This window comes from Melospiza melodia, chromosome 12 (assembly GCF_035770615.1).
Source record: "Melospiza melodia melodia isolate bMelMel2 chromosome 12, bMelMel2.pri, whole genome shotgun sequence".
Lineage (NCBI taxonomy): Eukaryota > Metazoa > Chordata > Aves > Passeriformes > Passerellidae > Melospiza > Melospiza melodia.
In genome coordinates, this window is record NC_086205.1 from 17,390,742 (window position 1) to 17,408,122 (window position 17,381).

A 17,381-nucleotide genomic window follows, 5' to 3' on the forward strand; every position below is an offset into this window, starting at 1 on the left:
ACCAAGCACTCCTCTTGTTTCCCCTTCACTGTTTTATAATAAAGATCACAGGGGGGAAAAAAAGTGCTGCCACTTATGAAATAAGTTATTAAGAGGAAAGGCTCCAAGAAATCCCTTTGCAGTTTCTCCTGAGGACTCGGAGCTGCCACAGCTGCCCAGATGGATGAGAGACACACCTGAGACAAGAGGCCTCAGGGAAGCACTAGAGGAGCTTTATTCAAGAGAATTGAATGACGTCTGATACAGGAAAATTTGTGATGACCTGATGGATGACAAGGGAGGAGTTCAAACACAATATCCAAGGTTTTCTTTAGTGTGAAGGTAGTGAGACAATGGCACAGCTGCCCAGAGAAGTTGTAGCATCCATCCCTTGCAGGGCCAGACTGAGAGGGGCTTAGAGCAACCTGGTCCAGTGGAAGAAGCCCTTGCCCTATCCAGGGGGTTGGAACAAGGTGCTCCTTCAGGTCCCTTTCAACCCAAACAATTCTAATATTCTAGGATCACAGGACAGGCAACGGCTCTCTCAGAGCTGGCCAGCAATGTACATCCTCTGAGGCAATGCTCATTCTCTTTGCAACTGCCTCAGGAAATTTTAATTCAACTTTTTATCCTTTTCACTAGACATGTTCCCAGCTGGAACAAAATAAATTACCCTTAGCTATCCAAATGAAAATTAAAAAGCATCAGTAAGACTTGACTAACAGCTTAACACATTCCAAATTTCTTCCAAACCCATATTATCATTCTGAGCAGGGCAGTGTAATCAATCCCCTCCTACATTCTTTTCACTGTTCCAAGTAGCCTTTTCCCTTTACTTATGGCTGTGGTGTTGCACACTTGCAATCTACCAGAAAAAAACCTTAAAATAGGAAAACTATTTTTGCTCTTTCCCCCATACTCATCAGGCACAAAAACAGCACCAAAAAAACAAATCCTGCAAGGTCACCTTATTCATGTGCCCTCAGACTGGTCTGAATAGTCTGACTCCCTGTTATCCAAAGCTTCAATTTCTGAGAGTGGCACTGATTTCAGTGAACCTATTCCCACAGGTTAAGGACAGGCCAGTGAATGACGGCTCCACATACCAAGACCTTCATCCTGAGAAAGCATCAAAGATAGCTGAAATGGTTCCTAATCTAAAAACATTAGGTTTCTTCAATCCTGAAAAGAAACAACTAAGGGAAGTATAAAAATATCCATAAAACCAGGAGTGGCATGGAACAGGTACAAGCTGCACATGCACTGTCTCCAAATCAGAACTAAGGACTATCAGACAAAACCATGAGAACAGCTTCAAAACAATCTAAAGGAGGTGGTTCTACATAAATGTGTATTGCAGCCAAGGAGCTCGTTGCTCTGAATGTTGAGCATGACAGAAGTTGACACAGGCTAAAAACTGGAACATTTCTCTGAAGAATAAAGTACAAAGGCACTGCCTTTGCTGTGCAAAAGCCCTGCACCACAGACTGCTGGAAGCAAGACTGTTTAGAAAACTGCCCCTGTACTTGTATGCTGCTGTAAATGAGACACTGGGATAGATCCAGCATGTTTATTCTTACATCCTTATGAGAGTTTTTTGAACAAGACAAAAGATTGCTGGGAGGGAAAAAAAAGGTTAGGAAATAATATTACTGAATGCTTTCAGTATTCTGCTAAAACCAGAAGATAAAGAAGTATTACTTTTCCAGAAACTTCAATGGAAAACGGTGCCTACAGTGTTTTATTCCAAAATGCAATCATGCTTCTTGTTCCAGTAGTAACCTTGGTGTCATGCCACGTGCTCCTCATCACAGTTTTGAGTGCAGCTTGCTTTGAAGTGTTACTGTGCCATTCAAAATGCTCTTTATGTGTGTTCTCACACAAATCCGCTGGCTTAGAACACATTTCTGCTCCTCCTAATTCCTGCTTGCCCTAAAATTGAAGAGCTTTGCCCTCTTCTGTGTGTCACCAAGAACATTGATCACAAAGACACAGCTGAGTACCCAGGGAAAGCCTTCATGAAGGGGTCAGATATTGCATAAGGAGTTTACATTGAGAATTCTGCAAGGATTTTATTGATACAAGTAAGTCACAAGGAAGAGGAGAGCCAGGACAGCTCCCAGATCCCTGGTATGTCTTTGGGATAACAAGCTAGCACAAAACTTGTAAGGAAATATATTTCTAGTTATATGATCAGGCATCACTGGAAGACTTTTTGTGTATGGAAAGTTCTTACTTCTATAAAAGCATGTTCAGATTTGCAATGGCATGTACAAATGTTATCAAAACTGAGGTGGGCCTGATGCTGCTCTCTATTCTAGAAGAACAGGTCTCTGTGGGATGAGCAGGAGCTCCATCCCTCACTGCTCATCACTGAGTCTCTCACACACAGAGTGTGAGCTCTTCATGAGGCATTAAAAACAAAGGGAAATAAAACAAATCTACCATTTGGCAACAAAACTTAGGAGAAAGATCTCTCAATTTCATATTGAGGAAAGGTTCAGTTACATTTGGATATAGCTCTTGTCAACAAGTCAAAATTCTGGCCTACCATTTCTCCAAGATATGGGAAGATGGAAAAAGTTAAATAATCCATGAGACTTCAAACGATATTTTTTTATAACTACTGTGGAATTTAGAAGACTTAACCCAAATCTAAGGTGTCCAAATAATACTCCATTTCTAACCACATGTCTGCAACATAAATGACATTCACAACCCTATAAAAACCCTCAACTCCTCCTCTTCTGATTTTCAAATTTATTCAAAGGAGAACACTTCAGTCATCCCTGAGCTGTGATTGCCTCTTGGGTGGCAGGCAGCCCTCAAACTGCTCAGTGCTCCAGGATGCACCCAGATGAGGCAGAGCCAGGAGAATTGTACCTGGGCAAAGCAGCCCAGATCCCCAGAGGCACTTTGGCTGCAACTCCCACTGCCACCCATGGCAGCGCGGCCCTAAATAACTGCAGGGAGCTGGGACAGTGCAGCTGCTCCAAGCAGGGTTTGTCAGCGTGCAGCAGTGAATGCCCTGTCCTGGGAATGGTCAGTGTGTCCAGTGAATCCAGGAGTGATGCTGGGCAATGGGAACTTGAGCCCCTTTGTGTTTTTCCCCTCCTGCCAGCAGCAGCCTCCAGCCAGAGCTGCTGGGACAATCATGGCAGGGACCAGTGCCAGGGCAGCTCTGCAGGGTGGTGACAGTGCAGAGGCCACCCCAGTGTCCACAGCAAGTCTGAGCATTGGCATTGTCTGTGTCAGCACACTCCAGCCCTGAGGAACTCACAGCAAGCTGCCAGCCCTGAGAGCCTGAAAAATTCCACTGACAGAACAAAGTGCATAGACAGACATGAAGGGAAGCAAATTATCAGGATTACTATGGTAACAACAGGGAGTGAATGATGACTTCAAGGTCATGACAACATATGCATCTTGTAGGAGCAGCTAATTGTCTGACTGCTCACTGACACCACAACAGATTTTTCACTAAATACCTTAGTATTTGAATTTTGCTGCCTCCAGCTACTATTAACATATTTTGCATTCATTCTTTGAATAAATCTCCACTAATGTTTCCAGTTAAAGTTCACAAACATATATTCAATTTATATTTAATGAGACAGTGTGAGTTAAGTAAATGAGTGCTAATTAATTGAAGCATATGTATAGTGGGCTGAGAGGATTAATTTGTTAATGTTTGCAGAGAGCTCTAAAAAATGTGAAAAACTATCTAAACATGAACTGTGCTTTGGAAGAAAGAAGGAGATTGAGGAGATGAAGAGATACAGAACATTATACCTAACATTTAATGAACACCTCAAAATCATGCATGGTTTGTCACCAGTGTTCTCTGCAGTGTGAAACTAGCCACACAGTAGTTAAAATCTGGTTTACCAGTTGTTACTTTGCAGTTAAAAGTAAAATGGGCCAAAGTCTCCAGCTCTGTCTCCACTGGGACAGTGCCACATAACATGACTGGCCAAAGGCATCCAGAGTCACTGGACAGGCACCAAGAGGGGACAGCACGGCCCAAGGGCAGGAGCAGTGTTCGAAGAGATCCCAGTGGTCTCCAGCTAAGTGTAAAACACAAATTTCTCTGATGCTCCCACCCATTTCCATGGCACCCAGCAAATGCCTGAGCTGAGCACTGGGGCTCTGCTCCTCTCTGGCTCCAGGGCAGAAATCACCAATGCTCAAACCTGCTGTGCTGCTGCAACCCCTACACACATCCTCCCTCTCCTCCTTCCTCCTCTCAATGATTTCCACTCCTGGGCACTGTCTGTGTGCTTGGAGACCTGCCTGGCAGCACGAATGAAGAAAAAGAGCTCTTGGAGCTTTCTAGCACAGTCTGCCACTGGCAGCTTGGTCAGAGTCACCTGCCCTGCTCCCTGGGCTGTGCTCAGATCCCACAGCCCCAAACCCATCCAAATCCACCCAGCCCCAGGGCTGAGAGTCTGCCCTGCAGGCATCATTCAGGAGTGATGGACCCTGAGCCAGAGGCAGCCAAAGCTGCCCCATGTGCTTTCACTAGCCCTCCCCAACACTCAAAGGATATCAGGGAATATTTGTGGGCAGACAGCCAGAAAGATTGTGTTCCTTTGGCTTTTGCCAAGGTAGCTCATTTTATACAAAGCTGGAGAGAAGGGGCAGAGCAAAGTCTTTGGGAAGGCTTCTTTAGACAGTGTAATTGATGCAGGGCAGTATAATTGATGGAGGTTTGTATTTTAGAAGAGCTTTCCAGGACAACACACTGGTAAACCTTATGCTCCTGCTAAACAGCCCTAGAAATTAATTTGGCTGTCTGCAAGCATAGAATAAAACAGTCTGCCTGACCTCAAGGTGAGTCTTTCAACCAAAACAGGGCAAGGAATGTGCTCCCCCCTTCACCTCCTGAAAACTTAATAAAATATGATGAAACGAGAGAGCTTACCTGTGACAGGCTGCTCAGCCTGGGCTGGGCTGTGTCCTCAGCAGGCACTGAATGCACAGGAGCACAAATTTCTTCCCAACTTCACATGAGGCACTGAATAAGAGGGAAAACCAGCCCAATATCTGTGAGGGGTCCTGCTGGGGCTTAGGTGGCACCCTGGTGCTGTAGCAGCAGCTCCAATGCACAACTTCCCAGGCATTGTCCTGGGAAAGGCTGAGAGATCAGAGAAAAGAATGATAAACAATTCTTATCTTAACTTGCTGCACCTGTTGTTGTGAACATGTGGAATGTGTTATGGAGATTTGTTTACCAAAGGGTGGTTTCTTATTAGCCAGTGGTGATGATGTTTGGATTGAAGGATCAATTGGGTCCGCCTGTATTGTGACTGTCTGTAAGGGCAATGGGTTTCTTAATAAGTATAGGATAATAAAATGATTGCTCAGCCTTCTGAGAATCATGGAGCCAATGCTAATCATTACCTGGGGCCTGCAGTGACATGGTACCATGTGTCCCATGCAGGGGAGCTCCATAACCAGCACCCAGAATCCTAAACCAATCATGTACATAGTGACCCTGAAGTCAGGGGAAACCTCCCAGCTCTAACTCCCACAGGATGGAACAGTCTATTAAACAGTTTCTGGGCTGCTGTGACCTACCTCAAAAGCCCAGACCCAAGACAACATATCCCTGGAAAGATCTGGTTAGTTATAAACTCCAACAAATGGCAGCCTCACCTCCATGGGTGCCTCCTGCCTGCTGCAGAGAAAGGCAGCTCAGTGCAGTCTCAGGGAGAGAGCGTGGCTGCTGCCCCAGGCACAGCTCCCCACAGGTCAGGAAAAGCTCCTGCAGCTTGTCTGGGTACAATTCTGCAGCAGTACCAAAGAGGAGGAAGGCCCTTGGGTGGCAGGGACAGAGAAAGCTCAGTAGGCAGATGCTAGGATGCCTGGAGAACAAAGCAGCACAGGACAGCGTCATTTCTAGAATTGAATTTCTGCCACTAGGTTTCATTATCCCCCAAAAAGGGCTGATGACCTGCTTGCAGGATGCTTCTGCTGTCCCACCAGCCACCCTGCTAACTTGAGGGGCTCTCTGGGCAGCATCCCCCAGTAAAACATCCCTGTAAGCACCTGCCTCCAATGCCAGCTGCTGCCAGCACGCCTGGTGTGCTGCCCAGAGGAGAACCATGTCTTCTTCCAGGAGAATAATCCTCATTTGTTCAGTAGAGTTAGGAGGGTCTCAGTGGTAAGGAATGCTGCATGATTTATTCAGCAGTGCCTTTCTCCTGGAAGGACATAAGCCATTCTCTTAGGAGACCTACAAAAATCACATTTACACTAATGTGTTCTTTGATGATTAGAGAGTTTCCCTGGCAACACTCCATCAGTGCAGGCTGGCAAAATATATTGTCATAATTGGAGATAGACTTTTCCCCCTTTTGCATTACAAAGTAATCCAGCTGAAGGACTCCAACTGGATTCTTCCACATATGGTGCCTATTTTCAAATAAAACCATCTCCTCTGAGATTATGGGAGAAGCAAGTTTTCAGGAATTTCCCCACACTGTCAGTTGTGTGCTCATGTGGTTTTGTTTAACACAAAGCAAGAACTGGATCTCCCATCTGTTGCTCCACGGCTCATGCAACATTTAGCTGAGTGTTTTGTATTAATGATGATCACCATTAATAAAACAGTTTGTAGATTAGGAATTTATACCACCTTTATAATTAATAGGAGCTTCTTGCTAAATCTCCTCTATGGTACTTTCTGTCCTAAATTCTCAAAGCACTTTCTCTTCCTGCCTAGATCCCACTGGCAGGCCATAATCTACCATGGGGGACTGGCTCAGCTTCTAATTGGGGAAAAAATGGAGACATGGCAGGGCACCAGCTGGTGCAGCTACTGCAGGAAATCACAGCCATCAGACTTAATGAGAGAGACCACAGCAGCTATTAGAGGAGCTGTTGCACCAAACATCAGTAGAATTTCTACATTCTTCAGTAGATAAGTGCAGTCAAAACCTCAAACATTTGCTAGAAGCATTGATTAAGTTTGCAAGCAGCAGCACCCACTTGGGGATACCAACCTGACCATAATTATCTGTGTGACTAAGTCCTGACAAACACTTCCCTGGGAGAAGATAAGAGGCTTTAGGAACTGATACCTGCCAAGACCTGCTCCATATTCCCAGTCTGGCTACTGAGAAAGTTCAAGCAGCTTCAAGCCTCAAAGAAAACTTGAGGCAATCACTGGTGAAATGACAAAGCCTTGATCTCTCCCCAGAAGTTGGACTTGAAGTCTAATAATGGGTCCTGAAGAAACAGAAAGCATAAATTATTTCTGTTAAAAGTAGAGAACTAAAGTTATGTTAATAGAAGTCATTTAGCCATCTGAGCAGTCTCCCAGCAATTGCATAAATTACTGACAGAACAAGGAGTTTCAACCAGAGCATTATTTCACGGACAGACCCTGACTGATTTCCAGGCAAGCAATAACAAGCACTGTGGAGGGAGCTGCTCTATCCTCAGATGAATGGAATTAATAAGCCACAGAAAGCTGTTTAATAAACAAAGTCCCCTTTCTCTCCTGTGAGCTGCACAGGAGCAGACTGTGTGAACAGGGAAGCCTTCGCTACTTCTCTGGATTTCCCAGACCGTCTCCTCTTCAAGCCTTTGCCACTCACTTTAAGCCCATCACTTGTGAGCCCCAGCTGCTTTGATCTGCAGCAGAGAGCCCATGGCACTGCTGACACCTCCTGAGAGGGTTTGTCACCTCTGTAAATCCATGTGCTCCACTCAAGGCAGGGTTTTGGCTGGTCTCTCTCTGCCTCCGGGGACAGAATGGCAGGGTTCTGGTTTAAATCCGTTATTCCCCTCTAAGACTCAGACATTTGTAGCTCATAAATTGCAGTTTAGCAGATAGATTGAGATGTTCAAGTTTATCTTCCCACACAAGTAACAGCAAATTGTAGTGTCAGCCCTGTGTGCAATTTTGCTGGAGTGCCCTGAGGCTGGGAAGTGGCTCAGGGAAGATGTTTTGCTGGAGATGAGCACTTTCCCAGGCACCATCTTTCCAACAGAAAGCTCTCCTCCCTCCGAAGTGGCTCTGGGAAAAGTGATGGATACACTGCAGGCAGAAGCTCTGTAAATGGCCCAAACTGAAACCAGTGAGCTAAAACTACTTGTTTGAGAAAAACGTCTCAGAACTTCTTAGTGAGTTGGGAAAAAGGTCATTGGACTTGTTTTAATTGTGCCTGGAATGGTTCTGTACATTCCCAGGGAACAGCAACAGTCCTGCTGAATCACCACGAGGAAAAGCCTGTATCTAGGCAGATCTGGCTTTGCAGAAAAGAAGCTTCAAATTCCTTAGGACTGGAAGGATTTGAAGGAAGAGCCAGCTGTTAACCACATGAACCACAGGAGAGCTGGATCCTCCAGCCACTATCACAGTGAAGTTTGTCACCATGGGCAGAAAGGAGTATGGGAAACAACTTTTCCTGAGGCCCTTCCATGTGGAACCATGGCTGCAATCACATTCAGTTTATCTGTAAAGTGCCTGAAGCAATCTCAGGCCCATCCATGTCTCCACAGCTGAAGGCACAGAGATAGCACAGTCTGGCTGATATCACAGCATAGGTAATCTAGATTTTAATAAGACATAAGCTGAAGACTTGTGGCAAATGTTGTTTTTAGGGCTGTGATGGTGTCAGACCGGAAGGAGCATTTCTGTCCCCCCTGAGTTCTCAGTCTGTGCCAGTGTCATGGGGTGACCAGTCCCAGAGGACAGACTGGCACACCTGCAAGGCCACAGGATCCCCTCAGGTCTCCTTGTGACCCCACAGAGCTGGGTTTGCTGTTTGTGTCAGCACACAGCAATTCCCCCATGCCAGACCCACCAGGCACTGGTGAGGATTTTGGCCTCATGTCTGCTAAGCCTCATCTTCTGCAGGGAGACACCACAACAGTCTGGCACCTTGGCCCCTTCTGCCGCTGCATTTCTGGGGAAAGCAGAGGGAGATGGGGCTGCCAAGGTTTCTGTGGCAGGTTTCAGACCTACAGCACTGGTGGGGGCAGAGCCCCATCAGCTCCTGTGGAAACTGGCCACCCAAATCTTCCTGGTTTTCCAATTGTCTGCAAGTCTGCAGCTCATTGCCAGGAACAAGCAGGGAAGGGGAATGGCACAGAGCTCTGTCAAAGGCTCATCTCTGAGGAGCAAACCCACCACTGCTGCTGCTTCCATCCAGCTCCAGCATGACCTCTATCATTTACCACAGTTCTCCACAACCCACAGAGACATCAAGTGGCCAAAGAATCCAGTTGCACATACTGAGCAGACTGCAGACTTACTGGGGAAGGTTTGGGAGGAGAGAGGAACATCTGAGCTTGAGCAAAGTTGGGCCATTCACTGCCCCAGTTCATTGGCCAGTCCAGCAAGGATTAAAAACAAATAGAAAAGAAACAGGGTGATCCCTGGAGACTCAGTGTACACACCCACCAGTCCACATAGACACTGCCCCTGCAGGGTGTGTGACAAAGCCCCTCAACACAACAATCTGCAAAAGGAGACCCTGGCACTGCGGCCTGTGCTCAGGCAAGAGAGGCATCACAGTAAAATTCTGCAAATTTATTTCCTGGAGTCTGCCCTCCCTCTCCTTCTCCCTGTATAAAGTAAATTGGCTACTATTTTTTTGGGGGGGTTTGTTTGGGGGTTTTCCCCCTGAATCCCTGCTGTAATGTTATCAGCAACAGAAAGCAATACAGAATAGAAGGGAGATATCTTTCTCTCAGAGCTGGAGAAAAAAAAAAAAACATTTCAAAGCTAATCCTAGACCAAAATTCACATCACTTGCTCCTTTCTACACCTTCCCCTCCGGCTGGGGACCTTGGCAGGACATCCAGGAGCCCCAGAAGTGCTGATAGGTACCACCAGCAGCTGATGGTGCTGTCAGGAGCCTGCCAGTACCTTCTGGGAACCAACTAATTAAATCTTGTATTAAATCAGTAGTTTCACTCTCACACCAAAAGCTAAGAGGGTGAGGAATTTATGGGACAAGTGTCTGTGCAGGTGTCAGAGGTGAAGGACAGTCACAGCTTTTGCAGGCCAGCCTTGCAGGTGTCCTGTGCTTCAGCTCTGAAACACCACAACAGGGTCTCTGCTCCCAGCAGTGCTATTTCAGAAGAAACTGTTGCTCTCCCACTCCCAAACAACTCCCATCACAGTGTGCCAAAGAGCTGAGACCATGCTCGTGCCTCCAGGTCTGCAGCTTCCTCAGGAACCTTAATTAGATGCACAATCGACCCCTCCTGCTTGGAACAAGTAACTCCTCAAGTTTTCAATTTCCTAGAGGGAACAAGAAGGAAGAGTCCTGGCACAGAGACCATGGGCTCTGAGCAGAGAGGCCAGGCTGAAGGCTGAGGAGATCTGTCCCCAGCCACCGAGCAGAGGAGAAGCCTTGCCCCAGGAGCCACCAAGGACCTGGCTGGGTCAGCTCTGTCTCCTGCTGCTGTGAGCTTGCCAGTGTAAGAGGAGAGCATGTGTGATGGGATTGTTAGAGAAAACCTGGGTTAAACCTGCCAAGAGACCTGTGTTCCACACTGAGGTTCAGGCAATCCTTTGAGCCAGCAGCCCTTGCAGTCCTGAAACATTAAATCATGAAAAATTCCCCCTAAGACACACCTTCACTTCTCCTTCTCCCACTGCTGCCTGTGGAGGTTTAATACCCAACTCAAATTCAGCTGCCTGGCTCTGGGGAGAATCAAATGTGCATTGCTTCTTTCCTGAGAGCAGAACATGAAAATCTATTTTCCTTCACAAGCACTACTGTGGTTTCTCCTGTTGAGCACCCAAGCAATGCCCAAGATGCCTCTGCAAAATTTCACTAAAGCTCACCTGTTGTAGGTTCAAAGGGTGGAGGAGCACTGACAGAGTTTCAGCTCAAACCACAGGAAGCCAGGAAGGGATAAAGGAATATCCCAAGAGAATTTCCACAGAGGAGAGTTCCTCCAGCTCCAACCAGCGCCTCCACAGTAGCTAGACAGTAACTGTGTTTGACAGAGCAAAGCTGGTTTTACTGCACTTCAGGCGTCCTCTCTGGGGAGACCAGAGCTCTCCAGGCAGCTTTCATGCCCTTTCATACATGTTTGGAAATAACATCCAGATCAACCCTTTCCAGCTGGATTTGTCTCCCCAGTTCAGGTTTAGGAGCTGTGCAGTCTGTAAGAACTGACACTGCTGCAGTCTGAGCTGCATGAGGAAATTCCAATTTAAAATGCAAAGTTTGCTTGCCATTTCCCTCAGTTCAGCCCAGGTTCCAGGAGTGCAGCTGGGATAGACACCACCCAAGGCTGCTCCCTCTTCTGGCAGTGGCACCTCTCTGAAACTGCCCCTGTTTTCTGTAAGCCAGGACAGAGCTGCACAGAGCTGCTCCAGCCCTGTGGATGTCAGATAGACAACTCTATTAAACCCAAAGGACAATTGTCCTCCCTGTGTTTCAGATTGGTCTAAAACTGTGCTATAGGGGACAATTAATCTTCAGAATCAATGTTTTGTCAGGAGGCTACATTTCAGTTGTCTCAGGAATGGTGGTGCTGGGCTGGTAATGCCTGTCTGATGAGGCAGCCTCTGAATTGACTGCCCAAGAGAACACTTCTTATTAATAACTTTGTCACCGACCACAGGTCCTTTTTGTGACTTTGAGAAAACATGTTGGTTTATTTACTGTGTGAAAAACCTCACCCTGTCAGGAGTCAGAAGATTTGCTTTGGGTTTTCATTGCATTGTGAGACAGGGTGTATGTTAAATAAGATATTCCCTTTTCTCCAGGAAAACAAAGCAAACCCTCCAGTTTCTCCTAGAAAAAACACAATAAAAATGCTTTTTTCTTTCCTTTGCATTTGTGGCCTTTCCCCCCATGCCCCACTCCACATTAATCCTGATTTCCCTGCATCCCCCTCTGATTATTTATCCATGCAGTTGTTTGCTGTCTGGCTGCTGTGTTTGGCCCCCAGGCTCTCTCCTTGCCACCATCCAGAGGGACACAGCTCTCAGAAGATCCTTGGAACCCTCATAAGCACCAACTCCATCCATGTGCTGAAGGTGAGGCTGCCCAGGACTGCCCATCCAGCCAGTGCTGGGCTTGGCTCCTACAGCCTGGACATGTCAGGGTTTAATCCAGTGACTCTGTCAGTGCTTGGGTCACTGCAGAGGCAGGACAGAGCCAGGGCTCCCTTCTTCCCAAGGGACACCAAGGCTCCCCCTTGCATCACCTCCCTTGCCTGGGAGCTCAGCTCATCCAGAAGCAGCAGGGCCTGGAGAGCAGAGTGCAGTCACAGCAATCCTGTGTAGCCAGCACACTCTCCTGGCTCAGTGGAGACATGGCTCTGCATCTCCGAGCGCAGGCAGAGGAAAGCCCAGCGTTCCAGCTGGCCAGCCTCTCCTCTGTGGCTGCAGAATGCTGCTGTGCTCATGCACAGGGGGCTGCCTGGAGCGTGCCTGGGTCCCTGGAGCCAGTGTCAGCCAGGCACATCCCACACACATTTCCTGAGCAATATTCCAAAGCGTGTCAATGCACTGACCTCCTAATTCGTGCTTCTGAACCCCCAGATTTCCCCAGGAGAGCTCTGCTGTTGTGTTTCACACACCTTGCTTGGCACCAGCCTCCTCTCACTGGTACCCTCAACCTTGCCAACACTGAATTCCACTGAATGGAAGATGGCCCCAGATCTCCCATTTTCTGCTACTTCTGTCCTTCCTGTGGAGGAATCCCCAGTGTTTCAGGAAATTTGGCTCTTCAGGAGCTACTTTTCACTAGCAGAGTGTTACTAATGAATTGAATTGCCTTTAAGTCCCTGCATGTTCTTTATTTCCAGCTTACCCAGCTAAAGCTTATTTGATTTCAAAGATAATCCAATAAGCATCAGTTAATAAAATTAACTCTGCAAGGATTGGATTTCCCTCGTGCATGAGACAGATTAAGGGGCAGGCCAAAAGGGAAACAGAGCTGAAACTTCTCTTATAAAAAGGCATTTTTGTTAAATCCTGGACATTTTCCTTTGTGCAAGTGAAGGTTCAAAGGACTCCTGCCCTGCAGAAGGCCAGGCCAACGCTGTCTGTGGGTGAATAAATCCCTCCCAGATGTTGAAACAGGCACTGCATGGGTCCTGAAGAACTCAGCCTGTCCAGGCTGGTCCTGCAGGCCCTGAGAAACAGGAATGATGCTGCAGAAGTTACAAACAAGGCAGACCTGCCAGGTCCCACTCACTGTTACAGGTTCTGCTGTCCCCAGGTTCACTCTGAGCCCTGCCCAGCCCACCCAGGCTGGAGCACACCATGATTATCCTGAGGAAGGAGACAAATGGGAGGAACTCTCAGGAGCAGAATGGAATATGCAATATGATTGCAGGTGAGGACAGCAGTGTCCTGCAAGACCTGTAGCAGTGCTCCTCTGCATCCTGTAACATCTGTATTGCTGCTTGCATTACCTGATCACAGCTGGAAGAACTCATTAAGACCAAACTGAGCTTTCTATAAGCCCTGAAAACAAGGGTTTGGTAAAAGCTCTCTGCTGTCCAAATGTGCTCCTGAATGATTAGCACCAGATTAAGCTCTTTCACTTTTAACCACAGAACCATTTTCCTACCACAGCCAGTGTAATTTGAGACAGTTAACTCCAAATGGCTGAAGGCAAAACCATCACAAGGACTCTCCTGGGCTGCTGCAGGATTTCCAGAGCAGGTTGGCATCTGAGCACTGAAACAGGAGTAATCCCTTCAGTGACCCCAAATACATTCTCAGGCACAAAACAGACTTTGACACTTCAATTCACATATCATGAAAACACCATTTATGTCAAGAAAAAAAAAATAAAAAAGGAGCAAGATGCTTAGTTACAAGGAAATGCCATTTACCAGTAGTCTGGGCTTGCTGCAAGCCTGAGCTCAGTCCATGAAAAATTAAAGGCAACAGAGACCTCTAATGCATCACATATCAGGAGAACCATTAAATAATCAGTCAGCATCCAGTTTTATAGGCATTTTGGGCATAATTCAATCTCAATTCATTTTAGATCATTTCCTTAATGAAGTAATGCACTGGACATAAATATTTCAGTGCAACTCTCCAATGCTCTTTAAGTAGTAAGCAGCTTTCAGTAACACAGAACCCAATTAAGCTGTACAGGATAAAAACTGACATACAAAAAAAGCTAAAGAAGGACTAGATGCAGGAATCTAGCTGCAGGAATAGTGATGTGCCCAAGTCCACAGGACTCTGGCATATAGATACAGCTGTGCTCCTGAAGAGCCATTAAAGATAACAAACAAAATCAGAACAGAAGAACAGTCTGGGGTTATAAAGATGCTATTCTACAGCTAGATTTCCTCTCCCTTACATGTGCACCTCAAGCAGTTTGAGGTAAGGATTGCTTTTCTGTTTCAGGTTTGCACAGCACTAGCACAGTGGGATGGGTATTTTGAAAGGAATTTCCCAGTGGTGCTTTTCCTGCCTCCATGCTCATCAAAAAGGGAATAGGTGAGTAATAAACAGGTTTCCTTCAGTGCTTTTTCCTGTCATTCACAGCAATAAGTGGTGGTTTTGCTACAGAACAGCTCTCTTCCACAGGTTATGGTAAAACATTTAAAATACTTACTAGAAGGTTACTACAGCTGCCATGTCCCAGCCCATGACCCTCCTGCACTGCAGGACAGCCACTCCTGTCCCCTTTGGAGGGGAGGGGAGGCTGCCAGGCCAAGTTCTCAGACAGGGTGCTTGGCACATTGGTGCCCAGTACAGCTCTGCAGAGGTGCCACACATCCAAAGGTCCCTGCAGGCTTCAAAGCTGCAGCCACGGGCTTCTCTGGGACTCACACCACAGTATGATAAGAGTCTTCAAAGCAGAAAGCACTGCAAGTCCAAGAAAACCTTTTACTGCCTTTGAACCACAGGCTGAAGAATTTCACACCAAAAGTTACAACAAACACAGGGGAAGAGGTAAGTTGGGGAATTAATTTTAGCATGTAAGAGTCAATTTTGAATCCTCTGAAGAATAAAACAAAACACTTCACAACAAGAGGAGAGAAAAGCTTAAATCCATCAGAAGGATGGGAAAGAGTCTTTCCAAGTGTGAAAAAGCCCATTCCCAGGAGAACAAGCTGGGAAGGGCAGGTGATAAAAGGGAGGAGTCACTGGTGGAGACTGGCTCCCAGCTGGAGCTGGGTGTGAGTGCTTGTGTTATTTGTCAAGCAGAACTCCCTGTTCTTTGGGGACTTTTGACTTCATGAAATGCTTTAAAACTTGTCAAATTTTCTTTTTTTTCCCCCAATAATGTCCTAGTAGCTGATGTGTTGTGTTGGTGGTGAGCAGCATTCCCGTGGCTGCCACCCCAGCTCTGAGGTCATGGCATCCCAACTCACAGCTCATCACACTGTGAGCCTGCCCTGGGCCTGAGGCAGGAGCCCAGGGAAAGTTCTGCCCCTGATCTTCCCTGGATTGCACTCTGTGCTGGCAAAGGGGCTTCTATCACTTCGATTCTGCTAACTTTTTAAGAGTTTTTGGGTGTTTGGCTTTGCCACATATTCAACATTATTAAAATCCCCATTTTCCTGCACAGTTTCTGCAATGAAATAAACGGAAGGTGTTCAATACTACAAATAAGAAAATTGCTTAAATACTGCCCTGCAAGCTCTCAATGCTTTAGGCGCCAATGGCTGCTACCACCCATGCTGCCAAATGATATATGTAAAACAAATTTAAAGGAACACGGGGCTCCCAAGACTGCTGGTCAGCCTGGAGAGGAACCCTCTGTGCTGTCAGCTCCCAGCTGCAGGGTGTGGACAGGCAGAGTGGCTGCCCCAAGCGAGCTCTGTCTGTGAGCAGCCTGCACAGCCCCGGGGGAACAACTGCCCCATCCAACAACAGCTGCTCAAGGGATGCTCAGCCCAGCACTGTTCACTTCTGCGGGCTTCAAATGCCTTCATCCAACACAACCCCCTTGCACTTTTTTGTTTTACCCTGAGGACTTTGCAGGGCCGAGTTTATTCCTCTCTCTGCACACCCCAAAATGTGGGCTGCATTTCCCTGCGCCGCTCTGGTGTGATTGGGAGGCACATCTGTGGGGGGGGAGCCTATGAGGGAGAACACATCTGTGTGCTGGGGCTGTCAGCACCCAAAATCCCAGCCCCTGGGGGCACACACAGGTGTGTGTCCCTAAACCCACATCCAGGTGTCTGTCCCTGGGTGCCGGTGCAGCACTGACTCCGCTGAGCTCCTGCCCATCCTTTCCTTTCTGGCCACTAGAGAGAGCCCTGGGATAGAACTCGATGCTGCTGGAGCATCCCGGGCAAAAATAAAATAATCACTTAAAAGCGCAATAAAGCATTTTTCCGCCTTCCTATTTTTTTCCCCAAAAATGGTTAAATTTTATGTTTATTAATCCAAATTGATTTTCAAGCTTTTATTTTTAATTAGCTCTTAATTTCTTAAGGGACAGCTGGATCAACCTGACAAATATCCCTTGTTAAGAAGATTTGGGAGAAAAAAAAAAATCTCACGAGGAAGGACTGGACTGCACACCATGGCTGACACTAAAACTGAGTAAAGTTCACTCATGTGAGAAATGCCAAGGTTGTTAATGCACCCAGTGAGTGTGGGGTAGAGGTATCAAAGCATTTCCCTGGGAGTTTGGGAGTGCAGAGGTATCAGTGTGAGCTCTGGTGGAGTTCTATCTGAAGGGAAAATCGCTTTTTTTTTGCCACGCAATATTTGGATATTTGCCTTGCTGCCAGGCTAGGTTGGAATGCTGCAGCCCTGAGCTCTGCTCACACAGCTCCCACTTTGGGACTGACTCAAAGCCTGCACAGAGCAATGCTCTGCACACCTCGAGGTGATCAGCACTGTCTTCAGCCTGGGCTCTGGGGGACCAAGGAATACAATTTAAGGAATAAAGCCTCCAGCTTCTTGCCTGGCTTTGTACTGCTTTCATAAACAGTCCAGTAACCCACTAAAATGGTGACCACACTTAAATTTGTTGTTGTTTTATTTCTGCAAGAACTGCCAACACTTTTAGGTTTAGATTTAAAACTTTTAAGTTTTAGATTTTTAGGTTTAGTAGCTCATTTTGAGTGTTTTCTGTTCAAAATTCAGGTGGGCTGGACTGGGTCACATGGTTTGACCATCCATATGGTGACATTTTCCCTTGGTCCTGGGGACTTTCTCTCCTTCTCTCCCAGGGGACATGTGCTCTATTTGCACAGCTGAACTGCATGAAATTAGGAGAATATATAGAGAAACAAAAGTTTTCAGCTGAGCACAAAGTGACTTCTAAATTACAGCTGGTGCTGGGGTCCTGTCAAGCAGGACATCCTGACTTCACGCAGACACCTTCCCAAGCCCAGCTACCACTGTGTCCCACAGAAAGGCAAACCACCCCCTCTTGGCTTACCTGCTTCCAACAGGAGCCTCTCCTATCAGCCTGGGCCCACAGCGG